This window comes from Lathyrus oleraceus, chromosome 2 (genome assembly GCF_024323335.1).
Source record: "Lathyrus oleraceus cultivar Zhongwan6 chromosome 2, CAAS_Psat_ZW6_1.0, whole genome shotgun sequence".
Taxonomy (NCBI): domain Eukaryota; kingdom Viridiplantae; phylum Streptophyta; class Magnoliopsida; order Fabales; family Fabaceae; genus Lathyrus; species Lathyrus oleraceus.
Genome location: NC_066580.1, coordinates 11,732,469 through 11,749,942, shown reverse-complemented (window position 1 = coordinate 11,749,942; position 17,474 = coordinate 11,732,469). Strand labels below are relative to the sequence as shown.

The window sequence follows — 17,474 nt, the reverse complement described above, 5'->3', positions numbered from 1 at the left end:
TAAGGAATATGCCATCCCATCTCAGTACGAACCTCATTCGAGCATTGCTCCCCCAAATATTCAAGCTCATAACTTTGAGCTCAAACCCTTTCTGCTGCAAATCATGCAGCAAAATCAGTTCTCCAGAAGTCCTAAGGAGGACCCGAATCTGCATCTTTCCGTGTTCATTCAGTATGCTAATACGTTAAAGAGTAATGACGTTGATCCAGAAGCCATTATATTACGTCTTTCCCCTTTTCCCTCAACGACATATCCAAATCTTGGCTACAGTCCCTCCTAGCTAATTCCATCACTACATGGAATGGGCTAAAAAAGGTATTCTTAACCCGATATTTCCTGTCGTCTAAAACGACAGTTTTAAGAAACCAAATAACTTGTTTTAGACAAGCTGAAGGGGAATCCCTCTTTGAAGCCTAAGAAAGGTACAAAGATATGATGAGACTTTGCCCACATCATGGTCTAGAGTAGTGGTTAATTATCCATGCTTTATATAATGGTCTCCTCTATAACACAAAGATGATATTTGATGCTACGACATAAAATGATATGATGGATAAGCCCTTCACTAAGGCCTATCAACTTATTAAAAACATGACCCACAGTCATTATCAGTGGGGTAGCGAGCACACTCATGTTGAAAAGTCTCAAACAAAAGGCGATATGTACGAAGTAGAAGGCCTAAATCATGTTAATGCTAAGGTAGATGCCCTTACACATAAGATTGATAATTTAACCATTACTCCCGCGGCTACTGTATTATCCTAAACCCCACATACAATTTAATATGAAATTTAATTAAACATAATGCAACCATTCAGGATATCACGCACAATCAAACATAGACTGCTTTGTAACACGAGTTATAACATAACAATTTAAAACCTGTCATCGCTTGCTCACGTTCTCTTAGGGTATCATCGCAATAGAATCATTATTAAATCAAATAAAAAAATTATTTCAATTCATGACATTTAGTTTCATAAACCTCAATCTTCGTAATTTAGTATGATGAATAGAGTTAATTGGATGAAGTTAGTGGATTTTTTTTAGTAAAAATAATTATTTAATTATTAATTTATTATTATTATATTTTAATTAATTATTTAAATATTAATTATTAATTGGGGTAGAATAAGATTTTAAAGAGAAATTTGATCGAAAAAGTTATAGGATTATAATATATTAGAGTTAATTGGATGAAGTTAGTGGAAATTATTTATTTTTATATAATTATATAATTATTAATTAATTATTTAATTAATTATTCTATTATTAATTATTAATTGAGAGAGAATAAGATTTAGGAGGGAAATTTAGTAAAAATAGTTGTAGGATTATACTATAGTAGGATAACATATGCTATTTTACAACATACTAATTAGGCTATGCATTTCTCTTAAAACACTATTCCCACATACTTTAATTGATATATTGTCTCACAACTCTGGTCTTAGTTAATTCATTAATAAGTTGTATTTTATACTGCCTTGCTTCATGTTTTGCTCCAGTTTTGAAATTGAATTTCTTAACTGTCCTACTTTAAAATAAAATCTTCACGGTATCCGATTTAAGAGGGTCTTACCCATTGAATGATCGAGGATATCCTATATTTTTTTTAACGTGGGGTCTCGATCAATGAAAGGACAAAGAAATTAATATTTTAATAATTTTTCTTTTCTTTTTCTTTTTTTAAATGTTTTTAACTAGTTTATTAATAAGTATAATTATAATTTTAATATTTTCTTAATAAAATAAAATTTATTATTTTTTTAATGAAAAAATAGATATTAATTGGTTTGTTAATTTAATAGTTATTTAAAATAATTTTTAAATATAATTATATTATTTATTTAATTTAATAAATATTTTAATCACCCATGACATTCATTGGCCGATGGATGCCTCTGTTAGTAGACCCTCGGCCAATGAATGATCGGGCATTCGTGTATTGATTTTCTATAAGTAGTTTGATGTGAAGAAATATAATTCAGCTCACCTAGCAAGTTCTTTTTGTAAACATGTTTATATTGGCTCTTGTGTTTTATGAGCAAGACAAAAAAAAGAGTGTTTGCCTAGATCCATAATAGAATTTCAGAACACTGATTGCAGCTATAAATAGATTTTTAATAGTTGGATGGTCGACGTATGAAGGTGAGAAAAGTAGAGTATCATTGTCCATACATAACGTCGACTGATGTTAGCCCTGAGGGTACATACATGTATTACTTGGATCGTATACAAAATAATTTAGATGTCCATTGTTTATTTTCAACACATAGTGGTGAAGTTAACAGAGGAGTTGATGGTCCACTTGTGTTGGTTGTTGTTGTTGATTAAATTGTTAAAAGCATTTTGAATTTTCGTTGATGCGATTGTACTCTATAATCAAAAGTCTTTAATATTAAATATATTTCTCACTGCTTGTTCCATAGACATTAGAAAGACATTACATTAGATAACTAAATGCTTGACTAAAAGATGATCTAAAATAACTAGCGTAATCATCTAGAGGAGCCTGCTGCATTTGGATATTTTCTACACATATGGCATATTTCGCGACAAATCCCACACATTCTCTTTTCTTTTTCAACATTGTCCATTTCGATTCTAATATGGGTACTATTTGGGCGTCATTTCTTCTTCCTTCTCATAGAATCATCGTGGCAAAGAGTAAATCCTTCATATCATGGTTAGTTCTCCTCATGGAAAGTCTAAGGAAGCTTTCCTTGTAGACCTTGAATACATTAAGAATTTTGAACACGTATGGTATGTGAATGGAGTAGTTTTGGCGTATACTAGAACATGTTGCGATGACATGGGAGCAAGCTAAGTGAAATGCTTGAAATTTTCCACAATCGCATGACTGCTTCCTCAGGTCAACGCTGAAAGTACCTGTTGGCCGACCATCATTCTGATTAATTTTTTCATGGACCATGAAATAAAATCTCTCGTGATCAAATTACATGACATTATGAGTGTTAGCTTACTCAATTCCTCAACCATTCACTTATTGCAACTATATTTAAAAACTTGCCCAAAAGCCAACACTTTTGTCCACTAATGGTCTCTTTTACCAAAGAGCGATCCCAATCGGTAGTACGTAGACTTGACAAATGTTGTGATCGAAAGATTTCAGGTTATCTTAAGTTCTGAGTTCATTGCTTCTTCCAAGTTAGTTGTCATGTGTCCCCAGCGTTGCCCTCCATCATACGCCCTTGTCCATTTCTCCTGGGTATGTTTTCTATCCACCTTATAGCCTTTATGTTTGTTCTTTGTATTTCTCCGCAATAGTAATTAAATATCGCATTTGTCAACACATAACCTATGATAAAATGTTATAAAAAACATAATAAAAATGAATAATTATTTACGGTAAGTGAAAGTTATATTGTTACCCATGTTAACAAGTTTTTGCGTGGTTCCCTTGTGTAGCATCTCAAATTTGCACCCCCCATTCATGCATTCATTTCATTTGTAGGTCATTGACATTACATTGACATTACATTAACATGGCATAGTGCATTGCATCACATTCAACAGACTGGTATCAGGAGAATCCATATGTGCAAGGAGCCAAGGGTTTTCCATGAGAAAAAGGCCCTATGGTCGTTCTAGAGAACTTATGTGAACCCAAGGTTCATTTTGATGCAATTTGGCCAAGTGTTGAAAGCTCAAAGTCCACAGTGCAGTTTCAGGTCATCTGGGGCCTATAAAAGTCAACAGAAAGTCAACTGAGGGCTAGGAGGTGGAGAAATGGTTTGAGACACTTCATTCATGTCCCAAAGAGGTTCATTCATCATGACAAGTGTCTACATTGAAGATTTTGAAGCCAGATCAAAAGTTTCCAAAAATGACAAGTTTTTGGACCAACTTCAACTCAACTTTCCAACATCAAATAAGCTTCAAATGAAATTTTGTCCAACATGAAAGTTGAAGATATTTCTCTCCCATTTCCAAAAAGTCCAAGATCATGAATTTATGATGAATGGTTAAGGAGTTATGATCAAATCATTGCAAAGGGTGCATGAAAATTCAAATGGCTATATCTTTTGAACCAAGACTCCAATTTGAGTGCTCCTTTTTGCATAATTCTCCTCATGACATGAATTTTTCAAATCACTCATTACTTGGCATGAAATTCACTCATACAACCATTTGCTCATGCATGTTATTTTTGAAGGGAAATTGCTAAAATCAAAATTGGTTGATCACATGAACATATTTCCAATTCCAATGTGTGCATGGGCTGATTTTGAGTGGATTTGGGCCCTCTTGGTGCACTGTTCACGTGGGTTTCTCATGCATGAAGTGAAAATGTTAATTGGTGCATACACCTTATATCCTTCTAATCTCAATTAACCTTGGCTTAATGATAATTTCAGATTGATTAGGAGGGCATATAAAAGCCTAATTGTAACTGCATTGGGGAGGATACACAATTTCAGATCTAGAAATCCATTTTCACTCTCCATTTTCTCTTGATCGATTTTCCAATTTCCACACATAAACCTGGAATTTTCTTGCAGAAACATGAACATGGAGTGCTTTTGAGTGTGATTTAACGCGTGTTTGGTGAATTTCTGCTCAGATTCATGCATACCAATAGCTTGAAGGTGTTAATGGAAATTTCAAATTGAACTGGTTTCAAGTCGTTTCACAAGCCATTTCTTGTACCAAACTTCATTTGAGCTCAAGGGAAGGGGAACTGGACGTTGCTGAGCCTTGGATACACGATTTTCAACCTTCTGTTCTTCAAGAGGTACTTTAGTAGCTTTAACTCATTGCTTGAGTTGCTTAGCTTTGCTTGTGGTTGGCATACCACTGAGGTAAATTCCTACTCTTCATGTAGTCTGGAAGACCTGTCATGTCATTTTGGCAGGCACCTGTCTGAAGCCCTCCTTAAGAGGCCATGTCTTTGTTTGTTTAAGTTTGTGCTAAGCAGGTTAAGTCCTCTTAAGAGGCAATTGGCAGATAGAAGGGATGTGCAATCCATCCCCTGCTATTCAGTTGAGTCATTCATCTTGCTCACACCATGTGTTGATGCACTTTGAATAAAAACCCAAAATCTTGTTGTGTCAGTCATTGTGGAATAGAGTCCCACATTCTGGACTCCCACACTTTCATTGATTGAAGCTCTCCCAGGCCAGGGATAAAAGCTGTGAGGTCTTACCCTCACTTCCCATTTCATCTGCTTCACCCTAACTCCCAATGTTAGGATTAAGAGCTAACAACACCCTTTTCCAGTTGGCTTGTTTGTCGAGGTTGATTTGACCCCTTGACTAAAGCCTAGCCTTGTATGAGCCACTTGTTTGCATATAGTGTGTGTGCTTGCTCTCTTGTGCTTGTGTTTGCTGATGTGCTGTTTAGGCTAGCTTGCTTCCTGTGCAAGTTAGGATTAAAGACCTCAACATAGGGATCGTATGCATGACAACTTCTAGGCTCGAGTCGTAGTCTCCCTAGTAGCTTGTTATCTCCCTAGTCTCTGGTTAGGATAAAAATTTCTTTCCCTGTTAAGGGGAACTACGTCGCCCTGATCCTCATACCAGATGAGTTACGTAGGCAGGAGATGAGCACATCTCTCCGGGCGCCTTTTTTCTTTTTCAACCCTCTTGCGTGTTTGTTGGAGTCTGACGTAAGTCCAGCGATTGGCAGTCGGTTTCCTGTGTGTGGTTGTTTGTGTGGAGTTGGATGTAAGCCCAGCGATTGACATTCCGATTCCTGGTGTGTGTTTCATTTGACGTCTCAGCGTCCTGTTTGTGTTTTGTTTGGCGTGCGTTAGTCGAGCTATGAGTGCTCTGATTCTTTCTCTGGTTAGAGAAGATACGTATGCATAGGATGCGATATCCTAGCGAGCATGTTTCCCCTTTCCCCAAACTACGTCGACTCTGATGTTTGTGTCTGACAAACTACGTAGGCCCAGGATGCGATATCCTGCCGAGTCCTCTTCTTCTGTCTTTCATCTGTGTTTGATTCCAGTGTGTGTGCAGTTTTGAGCAGTTTTCTTTAGCAACCTTTCTTCTATTCTTTCTGAGCGTGGATCCCGTCGAGTACGACGGATGCGTAGGGGTGCTAATACCTTCCCTTCGCATAACCGACTCCCGATCCTATCAATCTCTGGCCGCGAGACCATTCCTTTCCAGGTTTACTTTGAGCGTTTCCTTTCCCGCCTTTGGGATAAATAACGCACGGTGGCGGCTCTATTTCTTTTCCCGCCGGTTTTTCGTATAATGCGACAACTTGCGACTCTGCTGGGGACTAAGAGAAGTTGACCTCTTGCTGGTCCATCTTCCCTAAGCGAGTCAGTCCTAGCGCTCTTTAGGATAGGGTTTGGTTGCTTTTACTGCTTTATTTATTGCATTCATGATTATGATGTGATTGTATATATGTGCATTATGTGTTTGCATGCATCATATTATCATGCTGGCTGTGTGTTTCTCTGTTGGGGTGGGAGTTACCAGAGGTAAAAGGCCCAATACCCAGGCTATGAGTGAACCTTAGGACACCTAGGAATAGAGTAATTCATGGGAAGCGGGTGGTATCGCGCCACTTAGCGGAACATGATATCACGAGCAGTTCAGATCCTGATGGGGTATTATCGTTGCATACATCTGGTGTGTACATGATAATATTCTTGAAATGGTTGTTTATCCTGCGTTTCTCTTAACCTTACCCTGGCCTAGATGACACCCGTGATAGAGCGGAACTTGATCACTCCCAAAGACCCGCCGGCTATACCCGTCAACCCTCGGTGGTGGTATAAGCCTGATCAGCATTGTGTGTATCATTCGGGTGCTCCTGGCCATGATGTGGATAGTTGCTTTCAGTTGAAGAATAAGGTTCAAGACCTTATGAGATCAGGTATTCTGAGCTTTGAGGACTTAGGTCCCAATGTTAATCGAGCTTGAAGGCGACAAGTCCCGGGCTGGCGTTGGCTTTTCTTCTGAGGTCTTCAACGAAAAAGGGTTGTTCAAGAGTGGAGGTTTTATCCACGTCAATCAGAGTGGGGAAACTGCTGATGCAGAGGATACTGACATTTGTCATCCCTGGTGGGATCTGCCACAATTGGGTCGCTGTGGGTGTTCCTACAGTCGTTTATAAGTCAGAGTAATAATCACTTTGTTTAAAAAACCCTTCTCCCATGCCAAAAGGAGAAGTGATGACATTGTTGGCAACATTTGTGCAATGATATTTTCATTCAAATAAATTTGTGTTAAAACATTTGTTTTTCCATTTGTTTTCCCTTTTCGCTTTTTGCATGAAATTGGTGATCACAAAAAAACCCTAAAAACGAGAATAAAAGCAATCTTTTCATCTGCATAATGATTGCCTTGTTTGATTTCCAAAAAGCTTTTTATATTCAAAATCATTATGCAGGTTGATTCTAAAACCCATTGAACATAATGATCCAACACCATCTCCCAATTTTGAATTCCCTGTATTCGAAGCAGAGGAAGATGATGTTGAAAGGACTCCTGACGAGATTTCCCGACTTCTTGAGCAAGAAAAGAAGATCACTCAGCTGCATCTCGAGAATCAGCAAAACAGTCCAACAGGGGCATTACAAATGTAATAAAAAAAAAAGAAAAAAAAAGAAAAAGAAAAAAGAAGAAAGGAGGGTGAAAAATCAAAATCAAAATCAAAATCAAAAGAAAGAAAAAAGAAAGGAAGGAACAAAAGAATAATAGCACCCTCAAACCCCAAGTTGACTGATGCTGAATGGATTCAGAGTCGTTACGACCAAGTGAATCTGATCGAAAAGAGGAGATTAACTGTCATGTGTCATGGTCAGTTACATCAGCAGAGAATGAAGAAAGCATTCAATAAGAAGGTCAAACCTCGTGTGTTCCGAGAAGGTGACCTTGTGCTCAAGAAAGTCTTGTCTTTCGCGCCCGATTCCAGGGGCAAGTGGACTCCAAACTACGAAGGTCCATATGTTGTCAAGAGAGCCTTTTCAGGCGGTGCTTTGACACCTACAACAATGGACGGGGAGGATTTCACTCGTCCTGTGAATTCAGATGCATTCAAGAAATACTTCGCCTAAAAAGCAGAATAGCTCGCTAAGTTGAACACCCGAAATGGCGACTTAGGCAAAAAAGGAGCGTCTCGGTGGATTGAAAACCCGAAAGGGCGATCCAGGCAAAAGTTAGAGACATTGAAAAAAAAAGAATTTGCATCCCGCTAGATTGAGTACCTCACACTGGGGCAATCTAGGCAAAAATTAGGGATTTGGCAAGTAACTGCATCCTGACAAGACTGTGTTCTACATCTGTCATCCGCCAGGAAATTCTTGATTCATCGTCGACTGAAGATTCGAATACATCGAAATTCGGAATTGGTAGAGAAATGGTCATTATGTTCAATGTAGCCCTCTTCCAATATATATCACCGATTTCAAACTTGTACAGATCTATGGAGTCTTGCCATTGGCAGACCACCATTCCATCAAATCAATTTGAGCTTTTATCCAATTATTGGCACTCTTATTTGTTTCAACTCAACAAATGTTTTGCATGTTTTAATTGATAAAGTATCATTTTTTTCAAAATAAACAAATCTTTCACAAATTGTTCTTAAACAAAGTGAACATTCACGATGATGGAAGGATACTTAGGAGATCCGCAGTGCTCTCCCAAGGGTGGTATGATTCCCAATAGGGTAAGACTTTTGTTCATATCTCTGACATGACTGTATCTTTTTCCTATAGAACCTTTCATGGTTTCTCCTCAGCGAGGGTGCTCAGTGCAGTGTTGCTCGAAGTTGTTCATCTTCATTTCCCCGACAGTGCAACATTCTTCCTTCAAACCCTATTAGCCCCTATTGTGGATCATCCCCAGTAGAGTGCTGATTGAGCCCTATGGTGGGTCGTCCCCAGTAGGTTGCTGTTTGAACACTTTTGTGGGCCAGTTCCCAAGCAGAGTGTTTGTTGAAGACTTCGGCTTTCTTCGCTCCAGCAGAGCAGTCTTCTCCTCTCCCCAGCATGAGTGCTTTTCTTTGAAGATTCGGTATTTGGTGGATTGACATCCCAGTACTCCATCATTTCCTCAGATAGATCCCCAGCGGAGTTGTTGGCATGATGACCTTTATCAATGCCTATCTATCCCCACCAGAGATCTGGTTGCTTCTTGGTATCTTTGACCCCAGCATGAGTTGCTGTTGTGGCAGTGTCTGCCTGTGCTATGAACTCTTTTCTCCGGTTGTGACTGACGATCCCTCCGGCAGCCTCTTGTGGCCTTCCTCCCCTTCAGGATGGTGTTGTCCCCTGATATCCCAGTCTCCGGCAGATCTCTTTGGCTCTCGGGTGATCTTTTGGCTTTCCCTCTGGAAGGGTGGTACCGGGTGGTTGATTCCGGGACCTATGTGTGTTAGACATGTCTGTTTGTCAGTATTCATCATGCATAATGCATATACGCATAATCATTGTATTCAGATATTCATGTTGCATCTTTTGCCATATATCTGTTGATTGTTGTCTCCTGCTAACTGGTGATACAGATCTCTCTAGTAGATCTCCCCAAGCAGATGTTGGTGTGTCTGATCTCTCCATATAGAGTCAGCCCCTTAAGCAGAAAGTGTCTACCATTTCCTTCTGCACTCCCCACTGAGTTATATCCTCGTGGATGACGGTTGTTTCCGTTCCCTCCCTACATACATAACGGGATGGGTTTTCCCTATTGAGTTCTTTCCTCATTAGGATGAGTCTTGATTCAGTTTGCCTTTTTGGATCGATCCTAAATTGGCTTCCTATTGGCTGTCTCTTGTGCCTCCCTGTGGTAAACGAATAGTTGCTCACTAACCGGCACTCATTCATCTTATCCTCAGCGGAATTCGTTGGCTTCTACCTACGAACCGATAGTTGTAAGTCCTATCTTTACGGTTTTCTACCTACTAACCGGTAGTTGTAAATCCTATTTTCTCCCATTCTGTTCCTCAGCAGATTGTTATGGTCTTCTACCTACTAACCGGTAGAAGTGAACCTTCTTTTCTCCCCTTTGTGGAGTCAACCCTTGTGCTCATCCTAGTCGATGACGGTTACTTTTCCGTGGTTTTCTACCTACGAACCGGTAGATGTAATCCCCTCTTTGCGGTTATCATTATCCAGTTTTCGGTATTAATAGTCCTTTTCCCTTTTGGATATTTGCTTTGATTAAGCAATCTTATCCCCAGCGGATCTTCCCCTTCCTTTTGGATAATTGCTCCGAGTAAGCCATTTTATCCTCAGTGGGTCCTCTTTCATTCACCGTTTGCTGGTAATGTTTGTGGTTTCCCCTTTTGATTGGTCATCTTTACATACTTAGTCTGGTATTCCGATGCCTTTCTTTTTGGTCGATTTATCCTTTGACAACCTACAACCCGGTTATGGATAATCTTCCATGCGAGTATATTATCTACGTTTTGACGGCTATAGATAATATATCTCATGCGCTCTTTGGTCGAAGTTTTGTCCTTCCCAGTTGAGTAAGATTCATATTCCTTGTGGAATCGAATAGCCATCCTTTAACAAGTTTGCTTTCGCTCTCTTCAGGATGATGAGTGTTTTGGAACACACACCAATTCACGATCGGTCGATTTATCCTTTGACAACCTACAACCCGGTTATGGATAATCTTCCATGCGAGTATATTATCTACGTTTTGACGGCTATAGATAATATATCTCATGCGCTCTTTGGTCGAAGTTTTGTCCTTCCCAGTTGAGTAAGATTCATATTCCTTGTGGAATCGAATAGCCATCCTTTAACAAGTTTGCTTTCGCTCTCTTCAGGATGATGAGTGTTTTGGAACACACACCAATTCACGATTTCGGTCGATTTATCCTTTGACAACCTACAACCCGGTTATGGATAATCTTCCATGCGAGTATATTATCTACGTTTTGACGGCTATAGATAATATATCTCATGCGCTCTTTGGTCGAAGTTTTGTCCTTCCCAGTTGAGTAAGATTCGTATTCCTTGTGGAATCGAATAGCCATCCTTTAACAAGTTTGCTTTCGCTCTCTTCAGGATGATGAGTGTTTTGGAACACACACCAATTCACGATTTCGGTCGATTTATCCTTTGACAACCTACAACCCGGTTATGGATAATCTTCCATGCGAGGTTATTATCTACGTTTTGACGGCTATAGATAATATATCTCATGCGCTCTTTGGTTGAACCCTTTGTTTGTTTCCCCAACTGAGTAAGATTCGTATTCCTTGTGGAATTGAATGTCCATCCTTTAACAAGATTGCTTTTCTAGCTCTCTTCAGGATGGTGAGTGTTTTGGAACACACACCAATTCACGATTTCGGTCGATCTATCCTTTGTCAACCTACAACCCGGTTATGGATAATCTTCCATGCGAATATATTATCTACGTTTTAACGGCTATAGTTAATATATCTCATGCGCTCTTTGGTTGAACCCTTTGTTTGTTTCCCCAACTGAGTAAGATTCGTATTCCTTGTGGAATCAAATGTCCATCCTTTAACAAGATTGCTTTTCTAGCTCTCTTCAGGATGATGAGTGTTTTGGAACACAAACCAATTCACGCCTTGGTCGGTCACCTATTATATGCCTACAACCCGATATCCTTGGTGTTCCTTCCTGTCTGCTCCCTATTGCGACCTTGGTCCCCTGTGTAGTCAGATTTTCCTGAATCGAAATATGCCTATTCAGGTTTTCCTCAGATGTTTTTGGTTGATTGATATCTCTCACCCGTGCACCGGTCTTAGATATTCCTTCTTCCCGAGCTTGTTACCTAATAACCGGTAACACCTCACTCTTTCTTGCTTCCCCAAGAGAGTCTTTTATAGACAGTTGTTGCTGTATTGGCGTGTTCCCCAATACATGCATGTTCCCGGCAGGGATATCTTGTTCAGATCTTTCCCATTCATCCGTCGATGACTGGTCGAGTCTTTCCTATTCGTCCGTTGGCGTCTTGTCGTGGTTTCTTTCTCCCATTCATCCGTTGATGTCTGGTCGAGTCTTTCCTATTCGTCCGTTGGCGTCTAGTCGTGGTTTCTTTCTCCCATTCATCCGTTGATGTCTGGTTGAGTCTTTCCTATTCGTCCGTTGGCGTCTAGTCATGGTTTCTTTCTCCGATAAAATCAAAATCCCTAGTAGAGTCGTCGGTAAACGTCTTGTCTGGTCCAATTGTAAATATCCAATCCCCGGTGGAAGCCGCCATTAGTGGACATTCTTTTCTTTGATCATCCCCCGCAGAGTGCAAATTCCAGGTTCTTTTGGTATTCAATCCCTGATTACCTTGAAAGTATGATAGCCGTTGCTCTCATCTGTTCAGGTTCTCAGTTGATTGAATAGGGGCAGTTGTAGCACCTCAAATTTGCACCCCCCATTCATGCATTCATTTCATTTGTAGGTCATTGACATTACATTGACATTACATTAACATGGCATAGTGCATTGCATCACATTCAACAGACTCGTATCAGGAGAATCCATATGTGCAAGGAGCCTAGGGTTTTCCATGAGAAAAAGGCCCTATGGTCGTTCTAGAGAGCTTATGTGAACCTAAGGTTCATTTTGATGCAATTTGGCCAAGTGTTGAAAGCTCAAAGTCCACAGTGCAGTTTCAGGTCATCTGGGGCCCATAAAAGTCAACAGAAAGTCAACTGAGGGCTAGGAGGTGGAGAAATGATTTGAGACACTTCATTCATGTCCCAAAGCGGTTCATTCATCATGACAAGTGTCTACATTGAAGATTTTGAAGCCAGATCAAAAGTTTCCAAAAATGGAAAGTGACCTGTAATTTCAAGTTTCCAAAAATGGCAAGTTTTTGGACCAACTTCAACTCAACTTTCCAACATCAAAGAAGCTTCAAATGAAATTTTGTCCAACATGAAAGTTGAAGATCTTTCTCTCCAATTTCCAAAAAGTCCAAGATCATAAATTTATAATGAATGGTTAAGGAGTTATGATCAAATCATTGCAAAGGGTGCATGAAAATTCAAATGGCTATATCGTTTGAACCAAGACACTCCAATTTGAGTGCTCCTTTTTGCATAATTCTCCTCATTACATGAATTTTTCAAATCACTCATTACTTGGCATGAAATTCACTCATACAACCATTTGCTCATGCATGTTATTTTTGAAGGGAAATTGCTAAAATCAAAATTGGTTGATCACATGAACATATTTCCAATTCCAATGTGTGCATGGGCTGATTTTGAGTGGATTTGGGCCCTCTTGGTGCACTGTTCACGTGGGTTTCTCATGCATGAAGTGAAAATGTTAATTGGTGCATACACCTTATATCCTTCTAATCTCAATTAACCTTGGCTTAATGATAATTTCAGATTGATTAGGAGGGCATATAAAAGCCTAATTGTAACTGCATTGGGGAGGATACACAATTTCAGATCTAGAAATCCATTTTTCACTCTCAATTTTCTCTTGATCGATTTTCCAATTTCCACACATAAACCTGGAATTTTCTTGCATAAACATGAACATGGAGTGCTTTTGAGTGTGATTCAACGTGTGTTTGGTGAATTTCTGCTCAGATTTATGCATACCAATAGCTTGAAGGTGTTAATGGAAATTTCAAATTGAACTGGTTTCAAGTCGTTTCACAAGCCATTTCTTGTACCAAACTTCATTTGAGCTCAAGGGAAGGGGAACTGGACGTTGCTGAGTCTTGGATACACGGTTTTCAACCTTCTGTTCTTCAAGAGGTACTTTAGTAGCTTTAACTCATTGCTTGAGTTGCTTAGCTTTGCTTGTTGTTGGCATACCACTGAGGTAAATTCCTACTCTTCATGTAGTCTGGAAGACTTGTCATGTCATTTTGGCAGGCACCTGTCTGAAGCCCTCCTTAAGAGGCCACGTCTTTGTTTGTTTAAGTTTGTGCTAAGCAGGTTAAGTCCTCTTAAGAGGCAATTGGCAGATAGAAGGGATGTGCAATCCATCCCCTACTATTCAGTTGAGTCATTCATCTTGCTCACACCATGTGTTGATGCACTTTGAATAAAAACCCAAAATCTTGTTGTGTCAGTCATTGTTGAATAGAGTCCCACATTCTGGACTCCCACACTTTCATTGATTGAAGCTCTCCCAGGCCAGGGATAAAAGCTGTGAGGTCTTACCCTCACTTCCCATTTCATCTGCTTCACCCTAACTCTCAATGTTAGGGTTAAAAGCTAACAACACCCTTTTCCAGTTGGCTTGTTTGTCGAGGTTGATTTGACCCCTTGACTAAAGCCTAGGCTTATATGAGCCACTTGTTTGCATATAGTGTGTGTGCTTGCTCTCTTGTGCTTGTGTTTGCTGATGTGCTGTTTAGGCTAGCTTGCTTCCTGTGCAAGTTAGGATTAGAGACCTCAACATAGGGATCGTATGCATGACAACTTCTAGGCTCGTGTCGTAGTCTCCCTAGTAGCTTGTTATCTCCCTAGTCTCTGGTTAGGATAGAAATTTCTTTCCCTGTTAAGGGGAACTACGTCGCCCTGATCCTCATACCAGATGAGGTACGTAGGCAGGAGATGAGCAGATCTCTCCGGGCGCCCTTTTTCTTTTTCAACCCTCTTGCGTGTTTGTTGGAGTCTGACGTAAGTCCAGCGATTGGCAGTCGGTTTCCCGTGTGTGGTTGTTTGTGTGGAGTTGGATATAAGCCCAGCGATTGACATTCCGATTCCTGGTGTGTGTTTCATTTGACGTCTCAGCGTCCTGTTTGTGTTTTGTTTGGCGTGCGTTAGCCGAGCTACGAGTGCTCTGATTCTTTCTCTGGTTAGAGAAGATACGTATGCATAGGATGCGATATCCTAGCGAGCACGTTTCCCCTTTCCCCGAACTACGTTGACTCTGATGTTTGTGTCTGACAAACTACGTAGGCCCAGGATGCGATATCCTGCAGAGTCCTCTTCTTTCGTCTTTCATCTGTGTTTGATTCCAGTGTGTGTGCAGTTTTGAGCAGTTTTCTTTAGCAACCTTTCTTCTATTCTTTCTGAGCGTGGATCCCGTCGAGTACGACGGATGCGTAGGGGTGCTAATACCTTCCCTTCGCATAACCGACTCCCGATCCCATCAATCTCTGGTCGCAAGACCATTCCTTTCCAGGTTTACTTCGAGCATTTCCTTTCCCGCCTTTGGGATAAATAACGCACGGTGGCGGCTCTGTTTCTTTTCCCGCCGGTTTTTCGCGTAATGCGACACCTTGTCTTTAATTTCATGCACGAAGTTCTACGCAATGTGTTTAATGCAGTAGACATGTGAAGATGAAGGATATTGCCATCAATTTTCAGGATCTTTATATGCACTCTTAATCGATTCATGTCTGTCTGATATTAGACACAAATTAGCTTGTGGTGTCACATGTATCCTCAAATTCCTTAGAAAGAAACTCCAAGCATCCTTTGCCTCACCTTCAACTAATGCGAAAGATAGTGGGAAAATGTTGTCGTTCCCATCCTGTACCATAACCATAAACAAAGTCCCTTTATACTTGCCATACAACCATGTTCCGTCAACTTGTACGATAGACTTACAATAAGCAAAACCACATATACATGGTTGAAACACCCAAAAGAGACGATGGAAGATCCTCTTGTCACCCATTTGGGATCCATTGAACGAAATCGCAGGCACAGTTTACAACTTTATAATAGTACCATGAAGATAGGTTTTCATTACCAACAATCATTGTGGAAGGTCGTCGTAAGTGTAAGAACAAGATTTTGGATTTACAATTCATATCTAAGTTTTGATGATAACAAAGGGTGAAACAAATTGGTACCCTAACGAATTTATCTAAGTATGCATGACTCTAACAGAAAATGGATCCGATAGACAACATCTGACATCACACAAGTCTGGAGCAGATGACTTAGAATCAAAAAAGCAGTCACTTAACTTTGAAGACAACGACGCTCACAACATCTAGAGTCTGAAGACTCAGATACTCTGATTCAGAAGGATTCGACACTTAGTTACTCTGCTGATCCGTACATCTGAAGAAGGTCCAAACTGAAGACATATCAAGAACTTCTGAAGAAAAATCACTTCTAACATCTATCTGGAGAGTACATGCTGAACAAGAAGATCTGGATTCCGCGCACTCTGATTAACGCCAACAAATCAACGTTAAAGACTTAACACCGAAGTTTCCATATATGGTAGTAATATTTATTTGGGCAAAAATAAATACTCTCCAAAATTGCTATGGAAAGGACAACAAACTTAATATCAATTAAGTCCCATCATTGTCAAGATATCAACATCAATGCTTCAGCCAACGACATCACATCCAAAGCACTATATAAAGGCCATATCATCTTCTTACAAAATACGATGCAATCATACAAGAATACTGAAAACTCATTCTATATTTTTAATTCTTGTTCAAACATGTTCACACGAGTTATTGCTCTTAGTGTGAATTTTTATTGTTCTTATTGTGTTAAAATTGCTTACCTAGAAGCACTAAACACTTCATTGTAATTCTCAAATACTTGTTGAATATTTCCTCAAGTGACTTGTGAAGTCTGTAGACTTGAGAGGGCTAAGAGATCTTTATTCTCTTAGATGATTTTGTTGTAATCTTTCTAGATTATTGGATTAAGTACTTGTTAAAGGAGAAATCACATTGGCCAGGTGGACTGGAGTAGCTTTGAATTTCAAGCGAACCAGGATAAACTTCTGTGTTGATTGCCTTATCTTTCGTGTGTGTTTTATTTGCAAAATTTTTTATTATTCAGTGAAAAGAATTCAAACCCCCTTTCTTATTTTTCTCTATCTTCAATTGGTATCAGAGCTTAGGTTATGTTATTGATTTTCAAATCAAACACTTAACAATGTAGAGAAGATCCAGCGTGAGAAAAACATAATGACTAACACCAATGAAAAAGACAGCTACAACACTAAACCTTCAGTGTTTGATGGAGAAAAGTTTGATTATTCGAAAGATAGAATCGAAAGTTTCTTCCTGGGTTATGACACTGACTTATGGGACATAGTTACAATTGGCTATGAACCACCTGTATCTGATGCTGGTATTGCTATTGCCAGAAATAAAATGACTGATGATCAGAAGCGTGATTTCAAAAATCACCACAAAGCAAGAACAATACTGATGAATGCCATATCCTACAATGAATATGAAAAGATCACCAATAGGGAAACTGCTAAAGAAATACTTGACTCCTTAAAGATGACCCATGAAGGCAACACTCAAGTCAAAGAGACAAATGCTCTGGCTCTAATTCAAAAATATGAAGCATTCGAAATGGAGGATGATGAACCTGTAGAGGTAATGTTTTCTATATTTCAATATTTAATTGCAGGACTCAAGGTTCTGGGCAAGGGCTACACAACTGCAGATCATGCCAAAAAGATTGTCAGAAGCTTGCCAAAGAAGTGGAGACCCATGGTCACTACATTAAAGCCATCAAAAGACCTGAACAACATAAGCCTGGAAGAACTCACCAGCTCCCTCAGGAGTCATGATATAGAACTAGAGGAAGACGAGCCCCAA

At 39.5% G+C, this 17,474-nt stretch overlaps 1 non-coding gene across 1 annotated transcript; it reads right to left on the bottom strand.

Moving 5' to 3' along the window:
• Positions 1-353: 353 nt before the first annotated feature.
• Positions 354-461, bottom strand: LOC127124857 (small nucleolar RNA R71). Its single transcript, XR_007804336.1, has one exon. It is a non-coding gene; the product is annotated as a small nucleolar RNA R71 (small nucleolar RNA).
• Between the last annotated feature and the right edge of the window lie 17,013 nt (positions 462-17,474).